Genomic DNA, 20,037 nt, shown 5'->3' on the forward strand with positions numbered 1-20,037 from the left:
GTGTGTGTGTGTGTGTGTGTGTGTGTGTGCGTGATATGTATACTTCGTGTTTATTTTTTAGATTAGGGAACATTGAGTACAGTGTGTTTCAAACACCAAATAATTCAAATAATTTCTAGCAATAAAATTTCATCCTTTCTTGACATCATGTTTTCCATCTTGTAAAGAAAATAAAGAGTATATGTAACTTTCATGTGTTTGAATTTTTCTTTGATTCCAAATACATTTTCTACAGAAGTAAAGATTCTTAAAAACATTGTTTTCAGTATTATCTATAGACATCTTATAGCTTATCTTTGTAAGTCTACGTAGGTATCCCAGGGTACCAAATTTTATTGACATTTTTCTCTTCTTTTATTCAGCTTGACTCTGTAACATTTACTTTGTCAATTATAGTCATCTTACTATTCACAGTCAATTCTATCACTGTGCGACTTTAATTGTATTTTGCTAAATTAAAAAGGCATTAGAAAGTTGTTACACTTTGATTTTTCAGTTTAATTTCATTTTTTTTTTAATCTTTGGAGCACACTAGATTATCAATTAGCATAAGAAAGCAGTCAGTGTGGAATTTAGTAACTATATTGAATATTCTATAAAGTAGAATAGTTTACACAATGCCAGTATATGAAAGGAGCAGTAAAAATGTGTGCCATTCTCTTTTTGCACCTTAATGGTATCCCCTTAGGTGTCTTAAACTGATAGTATATTGGACCATTACACAAGAAAACGTTGCTAATGTGTGAAAGATATTAATGCTACTCACTTTAGTAATACATTTTATCCAAAGACCTTAAAGTGCTCCACACTTGACAATTAATCAAGTCTTACTACAGTACTCCAAGCAAGGTATCATTATCTGCTATTATAATTTAGATAAACTACCGTTCCACTTAAGAAAGATGAAAGATTAAGTGACTTGTCAAAGATCAAATATTAGTTCAATACCAGAGTAATATAACTCACATTCCTGACTGCTGCTTTTAACATTAAGCAAAACTCTCCATATTATCCAATGAGGACAGCACTGTTCTATTAAATTCACCTGCTATATGCTATTAAGAAACTTAAGTGAACATGAATATAATAGTATCAGACCATGTGTTCCACCTTATGCCAAATTTGGAGGCAGGTGTGTGTATCTTTCTGAAAGATGGGGGCTGTTAAACACACAAATTAATATCTTTTCTTATCATTAGAGAATGTTGCATCGTCCTTATAATGGTTTTGAGCCCTTTAATTGTTCCTCCTAAGTACAAGGTAAGAACAGTAGAAACCTGAAAGTGATTCTCACTTAGAGAGACGTGGGGCTGTTACTGCAGGAGCCATTCTGGAATGGAGCCTCCTCACAAGGCGTGCTCCCATTTCATGATTGCTCCAAGTGATTGTAACAAAGGACACTGTGGATTTCCTTTTAAAATCTTTCTTTTTAATGTGGAAGAATGCAGGAACTTCAAGTCTCTTTCTTGCTTTTTCTCTCCTCTATATACACTATAAATTATTATTTGTTTCCATTAAAGGTAGTTTTATTTGTCTTTTGTTTTTCAAATACTAATTCTTCATTCAGTGCTGTGTAACTGTTCCAATGTCCATTTATTGAGAATCACTGGGATTGACATGCACAATTGATTGGTAACATCAAGTGCAGAACTGATGCTTCATTGTTCAGGTGTCTTTCCTAGAGGACAGGATTGTCAAGTGGAATCCAGGATAGCATTTCATGGGGCTGAAACTGGATACCACAACTGCTAGAACTCACCTGGAAATCCTGCTTATTTTCTCTCTGCTTTTGACGCCAAACAGCACCTCGCTCCCCTGAATACTGGAGTGTTTTGTATTTGTATTCCTGGTAGCTGTGCACTAAAACTACTGTGGATAATTTAGGTAATTGGCAAACCACAGGGGCACTTAGTCTTCTCACCTGCCTATTTTAGGTTGGCTCATCATCACTCTAATTGGCAGCAGGTAGTTACTGGTCCATTTGCCATGGATTATTACAAAAGATGCTAATGGGCCTCGGCAGTGGGTGTGTTGCACCTTTGCCCTGCTTCTGGCATGTGGAAAGCAATCCCACTGTTTTTGCATAGCAAGTAGCATAGCTGGACATTTTTCCTACATCAAAGGGAGCTTTTCTTTTTGAAAAATGACAACTTCCCCTGGTAGAAGCCTAATCTCAGAATTGACACGTATCCTTTCTCTCAGCCACCACAATGAACACTGTCGCTAAAAACAAGAGTACATCAGTCAATGTAGTTTCCGTCATTTTCATCACATTTTTATTATCAGAAGTCCTCTGAAGCTTGAAATTGAAATCTATTTCTTTCTTGACATTTTCTCTATATTGGGCATGTAATTATGGGCCCAAACAAAGTTGAAGAAGAAAGGATCAACAAAGCTTACCGCTAAGTACACTAAACTTTGATCTTGGAGGAAAATAAGAATTGTGAGGCAGATTTGGACAGCTATGGTACGCATGCCACAGTGAGCAAATGTGGGTTCAGAAGAAATATTCCATGTTCTACTTTTTAAAAAATAAATGCAAAACATAAGTAGAAATATGTCTATTTTAAGATAGTAGTTCTTAGAATTTGAGGATAATTATTTTTAAAATAATGAAAGATGTCTCTGTTAGTAATAATTTTGATTCTATTATTCATTGGCTCATAGTACATTGGACTTAGTTCAATAATTTTAGAAAAATGTTTATTTATTAATTACATCAATAACTCCCTATAAAAATAATATAAGGAAGACATCATTCTAGGCTATGCTTCACATACATAAATAATGGGGACTCATAAAACAGTATTTGCACTGACTTTGATTTGAGAATCTCTGATATAAAACTCATGAAGAAAATTCTAGTTTATTTTAGGATATAGTCAAATCCTAAAGGTAAACATTGACCAGCGAAATAAAATGGACTAATGACATTATGACATTTCATGAGATCCATTTGTAGGTGTGGTTATATTAACTAAAATAGATCAGCTGAGAACTAAGGGAAAAATAATTAATGTTTATTGATTAAAATTCTGTTAAATTATCTTTTAATTCCACCTGTATGTCAGCTTAAATTAAAGTTACCTGTAGTCATTAACATGATTTGGTGTGCTAAATTTTTAAATAATGTCCTTGAATTTAGACACCCTTATGGAACTCACTCAGAAGAAAGACTGCAGGCTCTGGCAATATTTTCAGGTATTGACATTGGTAATTAGATAACAGGGTTTGTCTAAACCTTCTGCTTTAGGAACACATAAATTATGCTCCATCTGCAATTCTATTTTAATCAGTTTCTTCCTGCTCTGGACATTGTTCTGCCTGATTATTAGCTGGATATGCCCAAACACTTTTATATTTATCTTTCATGTCTGAAGATGTGGCTACCAATGGGGATTGCAGTCTATTACCAGCTCAGTGAGATCTAAGTTACAGATATCTCTGTCTGATAACCTTTTCTTCTCTGGTACTGGTCACATTTTTACATGTAGAGACAAAGCTTTAAGATGTTTTAATAATTTGGTTGGAATTGATTCAATGAGCCTCTTTCAAAATGCACTAGTGACCAACTGCCTGGAAGCATGTCCATTGTGTGGCTTTCCTATTCCACATGCGACTATCATATGCTTAGCTATGACCTATCTTGGAGTCTTAAAGTATTTCTTTAAAGCATTTGGGTACTGGCTGTCTGATCTTAATCCTTCTGTAGAATCCTGCTGGCCAGTTATTTCCCAAATTGCACACACATGCTAGCTTAGCTTGATTCCAGGACTTCAATATGGTGATCCTAGACTAAACTTTATCAGGTTACTTTTATTGCACTTTGAAATAAGTAACCTTTTGTTTGGGGTATTAACTTGTGATGGTTGGAGGTTTAGTAGCATTTCTGACCTTTGATCACTTGATGCCTTCAGTACCATCTCTTCATGAGTTGTGATAATCAAAAATTTGTCAAGATGTCAGTTTCCCCTTGGGGATAAACTGGTCCTCACTGGAGAACTCTGCTTTAAGTTGTCATGTGATGCTCAACATAGTCCAGAGGCAATAAGGAAGGTGCATGTGGTATTCATATACCACTAAAGCATCTAATCAAAGATAAATAGTATATTTCTGTGACCACTTCATAAATTTTTGATTTAAGGAGGACCCTTGAGTTACACTGTCTCTATTTAATAGCTTTCTTTGAAACCGATTAAAGATGAATACAGAAACAATAAAGACAGGTACACTGTGTGTGTGTGTGTGTGTGTGTGTGTCTGTGTGTGTGTGTGGTGTTGTGTTCACGATCTGGTTCAGGTTGGGGAATGTTTGGTGCTAGTCTGTAAAAGTCATATAGAAGTAAATTGCCTGTTCTATGGACTTGAAATTGAAAGAGATTTGTAAATGTTAGCACATTGATTTCATCAGCTGAGTTTGACCTAAGTAGTTGTATAGAACAATCTATATTTCTTTTTTGGTCTTTTGGGCATGAAAAAGTGATCTAACTGAAATAGAAAGCTTATTGTTACGTGAATATAACAGCTTTCTTGCAAACCTTAGAAAGCGTTGGAATCAGGATCTGAAAAGCTATTTGGAGTCTCACGTTTATTCATTAAATAGGCATTTATGAAGCATTGCTGTGTTAGGTCTATACCACAGGCTAGTGTTTCTCTTTCCATTTCACTCTCTCAAATCTGCATGCCTGCCTCAGGCTTCTCTCCTGGCCCCAAAACAAGTTTTATGGACTTCTTTGTAAGCAGAAAATAAAGTCCCCACAGAGCTTACAAGTTTTACTTGTCTCCTGTGTTAGGAACCACTCCAAACTGAAATTATATTCTCTTCTTGCCATCATAGATTTAAGGAGAACAGACTCAGACTGGCCTATTTGGATCTGCAGCCCTCCCTGAACATGCGTGCCCTGGGGACGACCATGGCTGCTGGAAGGTTTCCTTCCTGACCCTCCGGATGTAGGGAGCTAAGCTGCCAGAGAAGGAAGGCTCTGTAGCCTGTTGTCAAATATCCTTTAGCTCAACTTGAAGTGAATTGCTAAATGATAAAATGCAAAAAGTTCTTAGAGTAAATGAGGCTAGCAAAAGAACATATATTGGATTCAAGCCATAGATGGGCCATTACATGTGGCTGCTCAGAGGTATAACTCTTCATCTGCAGTGATAGGAAGTTAAAGAAAGCAGACAGATGGGGGATCAGTGTGTAAAAATATGGTACAAGTCACAAAATATGGTTTAGTCCCTCTCTAATCTTTTAGGAATTTGGAAGAAAAAAGTACAGGATAATCAAGGAGAGTTTTTGAGTATTATAGCTATGAAAAGGAAGTAAAGGACCCTAGAAACAGAGAGAAGTCTTTATTACAATGTAAAAGCTCTGGAGATATTCACACAGACCAAACAATGGTTTGCATGAACAGCCACTGTTTGTGTTTGTTTGGAAGACCCAGAGACGATGAGACTGGAGGAGGAAGAGCGTTTCTTTACAGTCACTCAGATCCTACCTCAGAGTCTTGGTTAACCTTGCCTTTTGCAACCACTGGGAACCACTGGTGCTGCCCTGGGAGATGAGGTGCCCTGCTGTTCATGACCTTGACCATAAATCTTGTGGTCACTTGACTACCCCTAACTCCTGTTCTCTGTTACATTTGGATGAGACAAAACTAAGGAGGATTATTAGAATCTTTAAAAAATCAACACATATTTAGAAAAAAAAATTACTAAGGCCAGGTTCCTAAGCTTCCTATTTCTTCAAGATTCATGGAATGTTGCCTTTGGGTTGGGAAGGGGAACTGCGTTTTGGCTCAGCTGATGGTGAAACAGTACAGTATAGTTCCCCTTTTTATGTTTAAAGCTGTTTCAGGAACCCATAGGAAGAGAACACTTTCCAAATCATGTCTTGGCCTATCCAATATCTTTTTAAAAAGTCATTTCAAATACCTTAAAGGTCTCAGTTCAATTCTTATCTTACCTTATAAATCATTAATTAACTAGTTAATTTAGGTAATACTGTGGAAAGAAATGATAACTACAATCTTAGTTTCAAGGAAAAGAATAAAAATATTTTAAGAGATCAGTGATTGATCTGCTATGTCATGGCTATCAAGGATGTGTAATATATGTTTCCTCTTCATGGTTTAATGATATGCACATTTACACATGATTTCTGTTTTCTATGTCAAAATGCCATGTAGAATGCAATCTTTTTAAAAATAGAAGTAGGAAAATCATAATTCAACTGTAATTGTCACAATTGTTTAGGATTTAGAGCTATTTTAGAACAAGTTTTTTGAGAGATATTCTATCACTATATATGTACATTTATAACATAAATATGACTGACTTTTCCTTGCCTTAATTATTGTTCTCAGTTCTCTCTGTACAGCGTGTACCCTTTTGTGTGCACGGAGGCTGAATCCTTTCCAAGGTCTTCCATCTGTATATTGCTGCCTCCATATTGAATTATTTCATTATGTTATACATTCTTCAATACTTCCGATATGGAGATAATAATAGAACATTTACATTTTGGATGAAGGTTCCTCTGCTTAGAATTGGACCCCAGATTGGTCATATTGAGAAATGCTATGGACTTTTAAGACGTATGGCCTGGGAGGAGCTCCGTAAATCACTGGGAATGAGCCCTTACAAGGATTTGCTCTCTCTCTCTCTCTCTCTCTCTCTCTCTCTCTCTCTCTCTCTCTCTCTCTCTCTTTCTCTGTCTCTCACTCTGCACTGAGATGCTAAACATTCTCTCCAACCTCCCTAAAGGCCCAGTGAAGGTGCTCAAGTCTTGGAATTGATCTTGCAGAACTATGGGCCAAAATAAATATCTGTTTACTAAGATGTAGCCTGGGTCAGATATTTCATATAATCACATGAAACTGACTAATGCAAAAATATATTTATTTAATTATTTTATCTACTGAGGAAACTAAACATTTGAACCTGTTGTATAGAGAGAACTCAATTATTGTTGCTAAATATTCAGAGAAAACTGGTACTTATGATACTCATTAATGTATATTTTTAAATTGCTAAAGGAGATTTTTAATGTTTCTGTCACAAAATCATAAGCATGAGAAGTGGGACAATTAGCTTGATTTTATTATTCTACACAGTAAATGTATAACAGATCATCATATTGTACATATATATGTATATATGCGCACACCATTATTTGCCAGTCAAAATAAAATTAAAAAAATAAAAAGAAAAATCTTGTTAAAAGCTGTCTTTAAAAATTCCAATAGTTTTGAAATTGCCACAAGTGAATCAGGCCACATTTCTATTTTCCTGGCAGAAGTGGAGGGAAGCCCTTATTATAAAATGTTTGACATCCTCAAAAGAGCTTGGATGTACTTAAAAATCAAACATATTTTGTTGTTCTGAAAAGTTTGCTATGGTATTGAGGCTCCTCATTATCATAAAATTAATGAAGTCAATGTTGTGGTGTTTTTTTTTTTTGTCTTCTTGCACTAGGTGGTAAATAGTACTTTAAAGTGACTACTTTCTTTTTGTGTACATAAACATGCTCAAAAATCTGTGACGCAAATTGGAAGCTGGCATCTGAACACATTTCATGTCATCTAAAAAGCTTCTTTCTTCCTACATCATGGAGACACACACACACTTACACATGCAGATAGATGCCTAAGAAACCAAATATTAATATGAGTTAAGATTGAAAAAAGAAAATTTGTGCAAAGGAAGGCAACTTTTAATAATTGAGTTGAGATGATTCTGTTGAAGTTCCTTTGTCAGGGGTACCGAGATAAGAATGGTATAATGCAGACCAGTTAATATATAGTAGAATAAAGTACGATGAATGTTTAAATTAAAAATAATTTTACCATATATTGCCATTCATGCCACTCAATATATTTCTTCTCACTTCAAATACATTTATTCCCCCTTATAGCCATTTTCTGAAGTAATCCTTTCATGAGTGCATTTACCTGGGCTTTCCTGTGTGCCTAGATGCCCTGAATCGACTTAAAATGTTTACCATTCATGGCTATCTTGAGAAGATCCAGAATTGCTTCAGAAAGGGGCAGAATGAGGAGGATAAGTGTGTTCAAAGTGAGGGTGAGCACCCTGGGGCTGGGTAATGGCAGTGTGTCTTTTTTTGTAATGCCTTTTAGCATTTTGTTTAAACATTCATCATCTTTTTATCACAGCTGATATATGTATAGACTTGGTAACTAGGGTTGTACTCACTAAAAGGAATATACACATACAGTTAGAAAGAGAGATAGACGGGGGATGGAACAAGCTAGTGTGGAAGATTTGGGAAACTTTTATAGGATTAAAAGGAGTTATTATTCTTGTCACTCGTGGTTAAAACAATGTGAAGGGGAAATTATAGTCCACATATCCTCAAAACATTCTAGGTGAGCTTATGAAATACTTCGTTAAAAGAAATGAGGATGAGTTAAATTATGTTTAGTCAGAATAATTGTTATTCAGATCTACAGAAACCATTTTAAAATGCTTTGCTACTGACAGTGTTTTCTAAGGCATTGCTTAGAAGGTATATGAATTAGGCTAATTAGGAGATAAAGAAAAAGGAAGAAAAAGAACACATTTAAGTATCATTATTCATTCATTATTTATTGACATAACATTATGGTGCATGGAGTTTGCTGAGAATCCAGCAACAATTTAAGTATGTTAGAGCACTATTTCCCAAACAGCTGTCACCAAGTAGTACTTTAAAAACCTTACAACACTGAAAGAACAGCAAAAAGGAAACACAAACACTGGATTAAAGGAGATCACAAAAACCAAAGGAGACATAAATTAGTTGCAGCAGAAGTGTTAAAATCTGATTTCAGTATATAAGCATAATACCAGGACAAAGCTATCACATGGGAACTAAGGGCTTGCCAGGGAACAGATTAATACAGGACACATAATTTGTGGGATTGTTTTATAATATTCACCCAAAAAGTCAAATGTAGAAGAGTGCAAGAGATCTGTCCACACACTAGAGACCCAAAGAATCCAGCTGAGGTCCTGGATCCCATGGCAACGTCCTTCACGAGGTTAGCTGAGGGCCTAGAGCCCATAGCAATGTACTCAGTGAGTCCAGATGGAGGCCAAAGCCCATGACAATGTCTCATACAAGTCTGCATCAATGATCTGCACTGAGATGGCCCAAAGGATAGGGGTGGAAGCTAGAAAGCCTGTGCTAGCGGCTGAGTAATATTCACTGGAGCCAGGAAGTGACACTCAAGGTAAAGACCAGAGCTCCCCGTGAAAGATCTGTACCCATCATCACAGACAACGAGAAACCAAGCTCCTCAGATGATAAGAACAGCTGAGTTCACATCAGGAAAACCAGCATGACAAGCTTCTCCAGGAGGATCAACAGTGCACCATCTCCCTCACCCCCAGTTCTCTTTTTATGTTGTTGGCAGCGATCCTCAGGTGAGCCTTCCACACCCAGCACCACACTGACCCAGTTAGCTGGGGGTTACAAACTGGCTATTAGTCAACCCACCATTCCACATTATAAAAAATATACTCTTATTAAAAAGAAAATAATTAAAAGAATACATAAAGCAAGTTGTTGTTAGGGCAAGTTCTTACATCTTTTAAAACACCTTTCGTACTCATCATGTAATACCAAAAATATTTGAAATTGTCTCAGTTTTCTAGAGTGGATGGATCACTTGTATAGCTTTAAAAAAAATGAAATCTATTTTGTAACAGTTCCAGAGGGATGAAGTTTAAGATTAAAATGTTGATGGCTTGTTGCTTCTGGGGTCTGGCACTGGGCTTGCAGATGTCTGCTTTCTCATCTTGTGCCTCGCTCCCTTGTTTATGTGTATGCTTCCCTCTTGGCTTTTCTGATACGGCTGACGGTGATGTTGCATTTAGCTCTGCACTTAGACATTTTAAGTTAAACCTTTATTACATGCTAAAGCCATAAGTCTAACTACAGTCCATACTTTTAAAATAAAATGTGAAAAAGGTTTCCATTTAAGAAATGTCAATGTGGAACAGTTAGCAGATGGTGATACACCTTACATCTTCCAATTTGGAAAGAAAATACTATTACTGATTATTTTTTGCACTTTACAAAAATAATGGGTTATATTTAGGTGGTAGATATTTATACATACATTTTCCTTTATAAAATTTTTGAACATGATGTCTTTGATTTCTATCATTATTTCTAGCCAGAAGATTTAATATAAAAAGTGTTATTAACATATGTTTAGACAAATAATTTGTGAAATTTAAAAACAATTTTAATTTCTCAGTGTTTTTCTCTTTTATGAGTCATTCATCATAAAAAATGAAGCAAAAATAAAATATATACTGGTCTATTTTTAAACATTGATTTATTTTTATTAGTGTGTTTTTTCCTTCAAATACTTTTTCTTGAAGTCCCTTTTCTCTTTCTTCCCTCCCTTCCCTCATCTCCTGTTCTTCTTTCCATTTGAAAACAGTTCTTCATACTTCTTAACATCTATCCTCCATTTTCTTCCTTATTCAAACTTTGTTTTTCTCTAATAAGATTTAAATATAAGATTTAAACTTGTGTTTCTGATTTATTTCTTTTGACATTATGGTCTTGAGATGCATCCATTTAATTAAAAATATCTCAAGGCTATCCTTTATGGCAGAGTAATATTTCATTTTATGTTTTAAAAAACTATTTTTTTATTCATCTGTTATGAGTATTTGGGCTGGCCTAAGGTTTAGATATTGTACATTTTGCTGTTATAATATGGATATGCATGTATCATGATGGTATGATGAGTTTCAGACTTTGGAGAAGACTCCTACAATAGTTAGGTTAAATGGAAACTTTGGTTTTAGTTTTTTGAGGAATCCCATATTGTTGCTTTACAACATGATTATATTAATTTACAGTTCCACCAGCAATGAAGAAGGATTCTCATTTCTCTCACATCTTTGTCAGCATTTGTTATTGGTTGATTTGTTAATGATAATCATCTTTTTCTGGCATGAGCTGTAATCTCAATGTTATTTTAATTTTTATTCCTTGAATACTCAGTGATGCTGAGTGGATTATGACTAAGTAGAATAGATTTCAGGGATGTTTGGATGGTTTAACATATGCAAATCAATTAATACATTGTATCACACTGACAAAGTCAAGGACAAAAATTGTGTGATCATCTTAATAGATACAGATAAAGCATTTAACAAAATCCAACATACATTCATGATAGAAATCTTAAAGAAAAAAATGTAATAGAAGGTTTATATCTCAATCTAATTAAAGCCAACTTGACAAACCAACAGCCAACATCATACTAAATGGAATTAAGCTGAAATTTTCACTCTGAAATCAGGAATAAGAAAGGGATATACACTATCATTACTCTTGCTAAACACAGCTCTCAAAAGATTAGCTAAAACAATTAGGCTGAAGAAAGACAAGGAATATGGAAAAGAAAAGACGAAGCTAAATTATCAGTATTTGCTGAAGACATGATCCTCTACATAAAAGACCGTAAAACTCTAGCAAGAGACTCATAGAATTAACAACTTAATTTGATAGAAGAAAATGAAGTCAGCTCTCAAAAATCAGAAGTGTGTCTGTACACAAATAACAAACTCATTGAGAATGAAATTATGGAAACAACATCTTTCACACTAACATCATCAAAAATAAAATACTTAGGAATTAATCAAACCAAGGAAATGAAATCTTTCTACAAAGAAACTGTATTAGGCCAAAAAACGATATTGAGAAGATATCAGAAAATGAAAGCTACCCCAGTTCTTTAATAGGGAGAATGAATATATGAAATTGTCATTCTTCCAAAACTATCATATAGATTTAATGCAATCCCAATGAAAATATCAATAGTACTCCTCAAAAACCTAGAGAAAACAACCTTAAAATTCACAAGGAACCAGAAGAAACCTAGAATAACAGGCAATTCTGGACACGGGCAAAGTTATTGCAATAAAATGAACATAGTATGTATAAAAACAAAAGCAAACCAAACCAAAACAAAACCAGAATGCAGCAAATAACCAAGAAGATTATACATTACAAGTAAGAAGAATTCACCCCAGGGATCCAGGAATGGTTCAACATATGCAAATCAATAAATGTGATACACTATATTAGCAGAACCAGATACAAAAGTCACATAATCATCTCAGTAGATGCAGAAAAAGCGTTTGATAAAGTCCAACATCCATTCATGATAAAAATTTGAGAGATAATTGGAATAGACGGTTTTTAGCTCACTCTGACATAAGCCTTAAATGACAAACCAATAGCCACCTTCATATTAAGTGGTCAAAACTGAAACATTTATACTAAAATCAAGAACAAGACAAAAATGTCCAGTATGACCACTCCTATTCAATATGATTCTGGAAACATTAGCCAGAGCTATTAGATAAAAGAAAAAAAAAGGAATAGGGATAGGAAAAGAAGTTAAATTATCATTATTTGCAGATGACATGATACTCTATATAGAAGACCTAAAAAATTCCACCAAAAACTTGTAAATTTAATATTCAAATTCAGTAGTGCCATGAGATACAAACTTACGACTTAAAAAATTCTTATACCCAAGCAACAAACTTATTGAGAGAGAAATTAGGGAAACTATACTCTTCACAATAGTATCTAAAGATAAATACTTAATAATCAATCTACCAAAAGAAGTGAAAGATCTGTACTGTGAAAATTACAGTACCCTACAAAAAGAGATTGAAGAGGATATCAAAAAATGGAAAGATATCCCTTGCTTTTAGACAGAAAGAATCTAAATAGTAAAAATGACCATACTCTCAAAACTACTATACAGATTTAATGCAATCCAAATCAAAATACCATTAGCAGACTTCCCAGATCTAGACAAAACATTCCTAAACCTCACATGGAACCAGAATAAACCTAGAACAGTGAAAGCATTTCTGGGAAACAAAGACAAGTCTGAGGGCCTTACAATCCCTGAACTAAAATTATTCTACAGAGTTACTGTAGTAAAATCATAATGGCATGGGAATATAAAAGCATGAGAATCAGTGGAACAGTATAGAAGATGCAGGTGGAATCCTAAACACACTCAAACACCTTACCTTTAACAATTGTATGGTTTATGTCTGTGGCTCCCAGGCCTCATGTGTTTGCATTGTGTATTTGTGATTGGTTTACCATCTAGCACTTGGATTGGGGTGTGAGTGTTATATTGGCCTAGGGGTGGAGCCAGGATATAATGTAACGGCAGGAAAATGTTGTGTCACTCTCTTGCTGGTTTCTGCCTTGCTGTTTGCAGCTGCCATAAACCGCGGCCTCTCCATGCCACCCTGCCTTGGAGCCAACTGAGTATGGACTAAAAAGTCCAAAACTGTAAAAAATGAACCTTTCCTTTCCCAACTTTGGGTGTCAAATATTTTGTCTCAGCTACCAGTAAAAAGTAACTAAGACAACAGTGAAACCAAACATGTTCACTGGAACAAAGATAGTCTCATTAACAAATGGTGCTGGAGAAACTGGCTTTTCACATTCTGAAGATTAAAAATAGACTTGTGTCCATCACGATGCATCAAACTAAAGTCAAAATGGATCAAAGATCTAAATATTAAAGCAAGAATACTTAATCTGCTGGAAGATAGGCTAGGTAAAACTATTTAACACATAGGTGTAGGCAAAGACTGTACGAAGAAAACCAAGTTGTACAGGAAATATTAAAAAACCAACAAATAGTATCACATCTAATTAAAAACTTTTGTACAGCAAAGAAAAGCAGCAGCAGAGTGAAGAAATGGCCCACAGAATGCAAAAGTTTCTGCCAGCTAATCCTTAGAGAGAGAAGACTAATATTTAGACAATATAAAAAACTCAAAAAATCAGACCCCTCAAATTTAAATATCTAGTAAAAAATGAGAATTGGAGCTGAATAAACAGTTCTCAGAGGAGAGGAAGTACAAATGGCTAATAAGTAGTACATGAATTTTTTTATAATAGGAGCAGTATAAAAATTAAAATTCAAACAGAATATGCAATTATTTAAATCAAGAATATTTTCAGGGTAGGTTACATGATATTTAACTAACTCTCATGTACTTTTATTGTACAAGTACAATTTTTTGACACCAGGTCTTGCTGCAGCTCTGACTGGTCTTGAATTCACTATATAACCTATACTGGCTTTGAAACCATAGAAGTCTTCCTGACCCAGCCTCTTGACTGGTGAGATTACAGACATGCACCACCACACCTGGCATTCTTTATTTTTTATATTTATAATCATATATGTAGATTTTTTTGCTAAGAAATATTGCCCCAAACAGATGCAACATCTAAGCTTTAGATATAAATGAGTAACAACTTACAAAAGCTTCTTGTCCTTGTTGAATTACCTTTTCTAAGTATTGGATGATTATCCAATATATAAAACTTTTCTATGTCATATATGGTCATTATTGATTAAAGTTAACAATATTTAGTTAAACATTACAAATACCTCCTTAATCATCTTGTATGATTTTTTTTACCCCTATAAAATTGATTCCTACCCTTTTTTGATACCTTATTCTTTTGTCCACACCATTTTAGGGAAGCAGCTTTTTTTTTTGGTATATTTATATGATAAATTGGATTAATGGCATAATTTGAATTACAGTGATGTTTAACTCAGCCTTCTTTCAATAGACGCCCTATTCAATTAAAGTCCAAATAATATACTGTCTCATCAGGGTGCTGAAATTCAACTGCAAGAAATTGAGACAGTTCTTATATTCTCATTTTTCAGAATTATTAAAAGTACAGAAGCCTAATTTTGATATTTAAATAATGCATGTATTACAGTGTCATTTCTTTTATCATTTTCTTAATGGATTCTTCTGTACCTAATGTAGAACTCGAAACTAGAGTTCAGTTTGTGCAAAATCAGTTGTGAAAATCTGAAATTTAACTAAGTTGGACTTAAAAAAAAGAAGAAAGGAGATGGTTACATTCACAAATTCTAGGTTGCTATTACAGGAATATTACTGCAGCACTTATCTCCTTAAAGATATTAGGCAATGGAAAAATGAACAAAGTGAGACATTCACTTTCTTTTAAGAGTCAATCGTGAGGTGATAGAAAATCATGTGCGTGTGTTCAAAGCACTCTGACCTGTAGTTTCTTTCACTGTTAGATTGAGAAACATCTTGGCAAAAAGCTCAGCAAATCAGGAGGATACAGATAAATCTATATTATAATTTAACTACTAAAGTATTATTTTCTGAAATAATGAGTATCCTTTTTCAAGTAGCACAGGATCTTTCTTTCATCAAATGATGAGAAATATATTAAAATTCTCCTTTCTCTCTGTTCACAGGAAAGGTAAATCACACAGATGTTTTCAGTTCAATGGGAAAAATTAAATAATAGATTTGCAAAATATTTAATTTCATTAGATTCTTAAAATCCTGAATCAGATTTCAATTTGATGTTTTTACTGAATCACATTTTTAATGAAAAAATTAGGCAATTAGTGCTCTATTAGGTTAGGAAATGTTGATGTAGTGTATAACTCTTATTAACTGCTTTGTAATAGTAACGGTATTATAGAAATATTCAATATTTTCTTTATACTTGCTATGCATGGTGTTGGGAGATAAATCTGTATGAGTTTCTCCAGTTTCTACACAGTCAAATGAAGTACTGATTGTTTTGTGTGCTGAATTGTCTTTTCAGAATGGTTAATAGTGAATATTCATGGAAAACAGCAGTAGCATCTCCTAGAACAAAGGGCAAACTTGTCTACTGCTCAGTTCAAAAAGTTCAGGTTTTCTAAATCCAGAAATTCTCATCCATAATGCAACCTATTGCTGGCATACTTTGCCCATCTTTGTTTCCTGTGAGAATCGGAGCCTAGGGAAAAGCATCTGAAATGCTGATATTCCAGCCACTGTAATTACTTTGCATAATAAATGACCTTTCCTTACTGACTTGAATCTTGTGTCTTTTACCATCACTCATGTAACTGTGGCAAGGTAACTGAAAAAAAAAAACTGTATTTTTAAAGTTTTTGGCAAGAGATACTTTAATTTTTACTTTAAAGATATTTCCTCCTTTAAATTTCTAGATATTCACAAATTTTAGAGGTGCAGAAAAATTGTATTTCCAAAACACAAATTTCCTTCTATTTTAGACATTTACCTTTATTATACTCTAGGAAAAGAATGGTCATATTCTGACTTTTCTTAGTAACTTCAGATATAACTATATAACTTCATTCACTAAGGGGCTCTCCTGTTCCTTTTCTGACTAGTGTGCTTCTAGATGTCTGATATGGTACTGTGAGGTGAGAGGTTTGGAGAGGGGGCTGAGGAGGAGGGATGCAGGGTCTGTCTTGAGCTTGCATATCCATTTAATTCTAGCCTCTGTGGCATTTACTTATTGATCCCTCAGGATGGTGAGAAGTGTGTTCACTCACAGTCCTATTTCTATCTTTGTGCACTTTTGAGGGAGAAGGAAACCTTGGCTGTTCTTCTAAGTGGTTTAGTGTTGCAGGAGACAGAGGGTGGTGCTTCTAGCTCTTTCTACATCTGCCATATTACCCAATGTCTTGTTGATACTCACATGTCCTGGTGACAGTGATATGAAAATTTCTGGGATGTTGTGACCTTCCTCTTCTAGTGTTCAGATAGGAAGCAAGGTCTAAATCAATTATTTTGTGCTGAGTCTCTATGCCTCATTCTTATGTCACTACTTGCAACTTCCTGTTAGCACAGGCTAGCCCTTTGTCCAAATGTTAAAAGGTATTCATGGCTCATTCTCTAGATACTTCTTTTTTTTTTTTTTTTTTTTTTTCTCTCAAATACTCATCACTTTTCAGGCAATGGAAATTTTACCAAATCTAAGGCAAAAGGAAAGTAAGCTAATGAGTTAAAGGTTCACACACATACAACTCATTTTATCATGAATTTTTACAAATTCATTATTTACAGTGTGCATTTGGTTTTGGTGCAGTTCCTTGAAGATACTTTTGACATTAAATGCTTCTCTTGTCATATTATTTCTCTGAGGCTATGGTTAAGAAGAACCCTGAGCCCATGATATAATAGGTACAAGGGTCACTGGGTAGCAGTGAACTACTAGATTTGAAAAGAAAGCATTGAGTGAATCACTTCAGTACATTTATGCAAGTATTTATATTATAAAAGGTGATAATTTGTACAGCAACTAAGGCATGAGCTTTCTCTGACACAGAAGTATCATGTAGCTTTTCATTGTTTGACATATAGTAGCTATGAGTTATTCATAAGAGAATAATTAGTTCTGTATTGATAAGTAATTTTCCACTTACTGGTGTTTCTGTTAAACAATATCTATAAGTTTGCTTGCATCCAAAAAGCTAGGTAGAACAGATTCATGGAAAGTAGTAATAATTCAAATCCATAAGATAATTCAAATATCACTTGTTCAAAATACTTACTAAAATTTCACTTGATAAAGTCAATTTTTGGAAATAATATTTGCTACTATGATGAGCATGTGTTTGAAGTCAGTACAGTCATTTGAGGTATTCTGGACAGGAGATTTGAAGGCATCTACACGAGAGCAGTAACAAATAAATACATATTTCACTATGATATGTTTTAAAATTATTCTCATGGTTAGTTCACAATCTGAGTAAGGAAAGAAAAATTGTTTTTAAAGTCTCTGTATCCATGACACAAAATACTAAAGTCGAAAATTTGTATATTTTCTCATGTTCCTTTCTATAAAAAAGCACAACTAGAAGTACCCCTCAGTAATATTTTTCTCCTTTTGATTTGTGAAGCAAAGAGAAGACTTCATAGATTGAACCAAACTTTTTTTTCTTTCATTTGATCCTAAACTGCATCAGAAGAAATAGTTTTTGTATGCTTTGATTTTTCTGAGTATTGGAGAGAGAAACTACTATATTACAAATTGCCACTATTGTTCAAAGCCATCAGACAGACCATATAGAAACCTTGATAAGAGCACTTGAAAGATTCTTTTATAGTGATAACTACAGTGGAGGAGGATATAGTACTTGGAAGTGAATATCAGGTGTTAGAATGGAGTGTTGTACACTGTTTGAAACTTGTATGATAGCTATGGCTTTGCACTTAACTCTTAAATTACTTTCAGAGCTCCCCTCACTATGTGATATATCATTTATGTATTGATTAGCTAAAAAGAGGCTGACACTGGAAAATCATTTTGCTGAAAAAGAACAAAGAAATGCTAGGAGCATAAAACACTATTAAAAGCTACATATTAGGCACATAATAGTGTAGTAAGATAATCTTTCTTCAACGTGTTACCTATCATCCATTGATATACATCAGGCTCGTTTTGGATATAACAGATTGAACAAATAAAAGGAACATGAACCTAAATGTACCTAACAATATATCTTTTCATAGAGCATATATAAATGATTCAAATAACAGACTAAAAGTTACAAAAAAATAGGCACAGTAGTATGTAATGATGTAGATAAGTAAAAATAATAGTGGAACTTTTAATATATCTTTATCAAATCTGAAAATTCAGGCAGATAAATAAGGGTTAAGATTTGGCTAACATGCTCAAATTTATACTTATATGTCTATATTATCTATATACATGTATATATATTCACCTGTATCTCAAGCTATCAATGAAGTTTTAATAAAATTAAGCCAATATTTTATCAGCAGTTTTTAGGTCATATTGTAAAAATATAAAATCATGAAATCTTAAAAAGCCTTTATATCAAGAAACTGGAAAGTACCAGCATTATATTAAAAGAGAAAATTCTAAAGAAAACAACAAATTACTTATGTTTGAGAGCCAATGATAAACTACCTTTCAGAATTTCCAAGGTACAACTAAAGTAGCATGCAGAAAAATTTAAAACTTAAATATTTGACCAATAATAACAAAAAAATGAGGTAAGGATTTATCATGAGTTCAACAACAACAACGAACCTGAGTAAACTCAAAGAAAGAAAGACGGGGAATAAAAGAGCATAACTTAGTGGAATATGTACTTGAAAATAAAAAATAAAGACATTAAAACATACTCTATTAATATGAATTCAACATCAATGTAAATATTGCCAATATAAATAAAGTTTAAATTTTGACAGATTGGATAAAGTTTGATGGAAGAAAAGATGAAAATTAATTTGCCATTAACTACTAATGAAAATGGCGTGCTAATCAGAGCTCTTCAATAGCAAAGGCTATAATCAAATTAACAGCAAACACAAATTGCACCTCAACATTATCCCTATCAGTCCTTGAAGTGCATATTACTCAACATTAAAGGGATCTATAGGTCATTCTATAAAGTTAAAAAAATAAAGAGGAAGAGAATGAAGGAGAGAGGGACGGGGGGAGACAGGGAGAGAGAAAGAGACAGAAAGCTGCCTTACTTTTAATACTAGTATGTCACTAATTGCCAGAAAAAATGATGAAAATTAGAAATGTATCTTACTTTAAATATATGTGCTAAAATCTGAAGTTAAATACTATTTAAGTAAATTCATATATGTGTAAAGAAAAATGTTTTTATGCAGTACCATTTATTTACAAATATGAGAACTGTTCATCACATGGTCTAATGAAGAAAATCACATTGGCATTTCAATAAACAGCAAAATACTTTAAAAATTCATCTTTATGATAAATCATTTATAAAGAAATTATAGATTCCATGTAAAAATTTTTAAATTCACATCATGTAATGGCTGATGTATTGTGTCAGCTGTACAGGTTTGGAAGTTTAACTAAGGGGCTCAGCAGGGAAGCAAGGTCTTTATTTTGCAAACATCCTCAGTCTGTGCAGGAGAAGGGCATGAAGGTGATGTGAGTGCTTCACCTGCCCTGGGGAGTGGTAGCTTGCCTATAGTATAAGCCAGGAGAAGAGACTAGTTCTGTCACTTTACTCTTGTTGCTTTCCTGTCTTCTGCCACTTTGAGCTGTTGCCCCTGCGCCATGCCACTCTGCCTTGGAGCCAGCTGATTATGGAAAGAAACTGCCACAAACTGTGAACTAAATAAAGCTTTCCTTCATTAATTTTGGGCACTGGGT

The sequence above is a fragment of the Cavia porcellus genome, unplaced genomic scaffold (assembly GCF_034190915.1).
Source record: "Cavia porcellus strain 051 isolate PalLab524CR breed Dunkin Hartley unplaced genomic scaffold, mCavPor4.1 scaffold_22, whole genome shotgun sequence".
Taxonomy (NCBI): domain Eukaryota; kingdom Metazoa; phylum Chordata; class Mammalia; order Rodentia; family Caviidae; genus Cavia; species Cavia porcellus.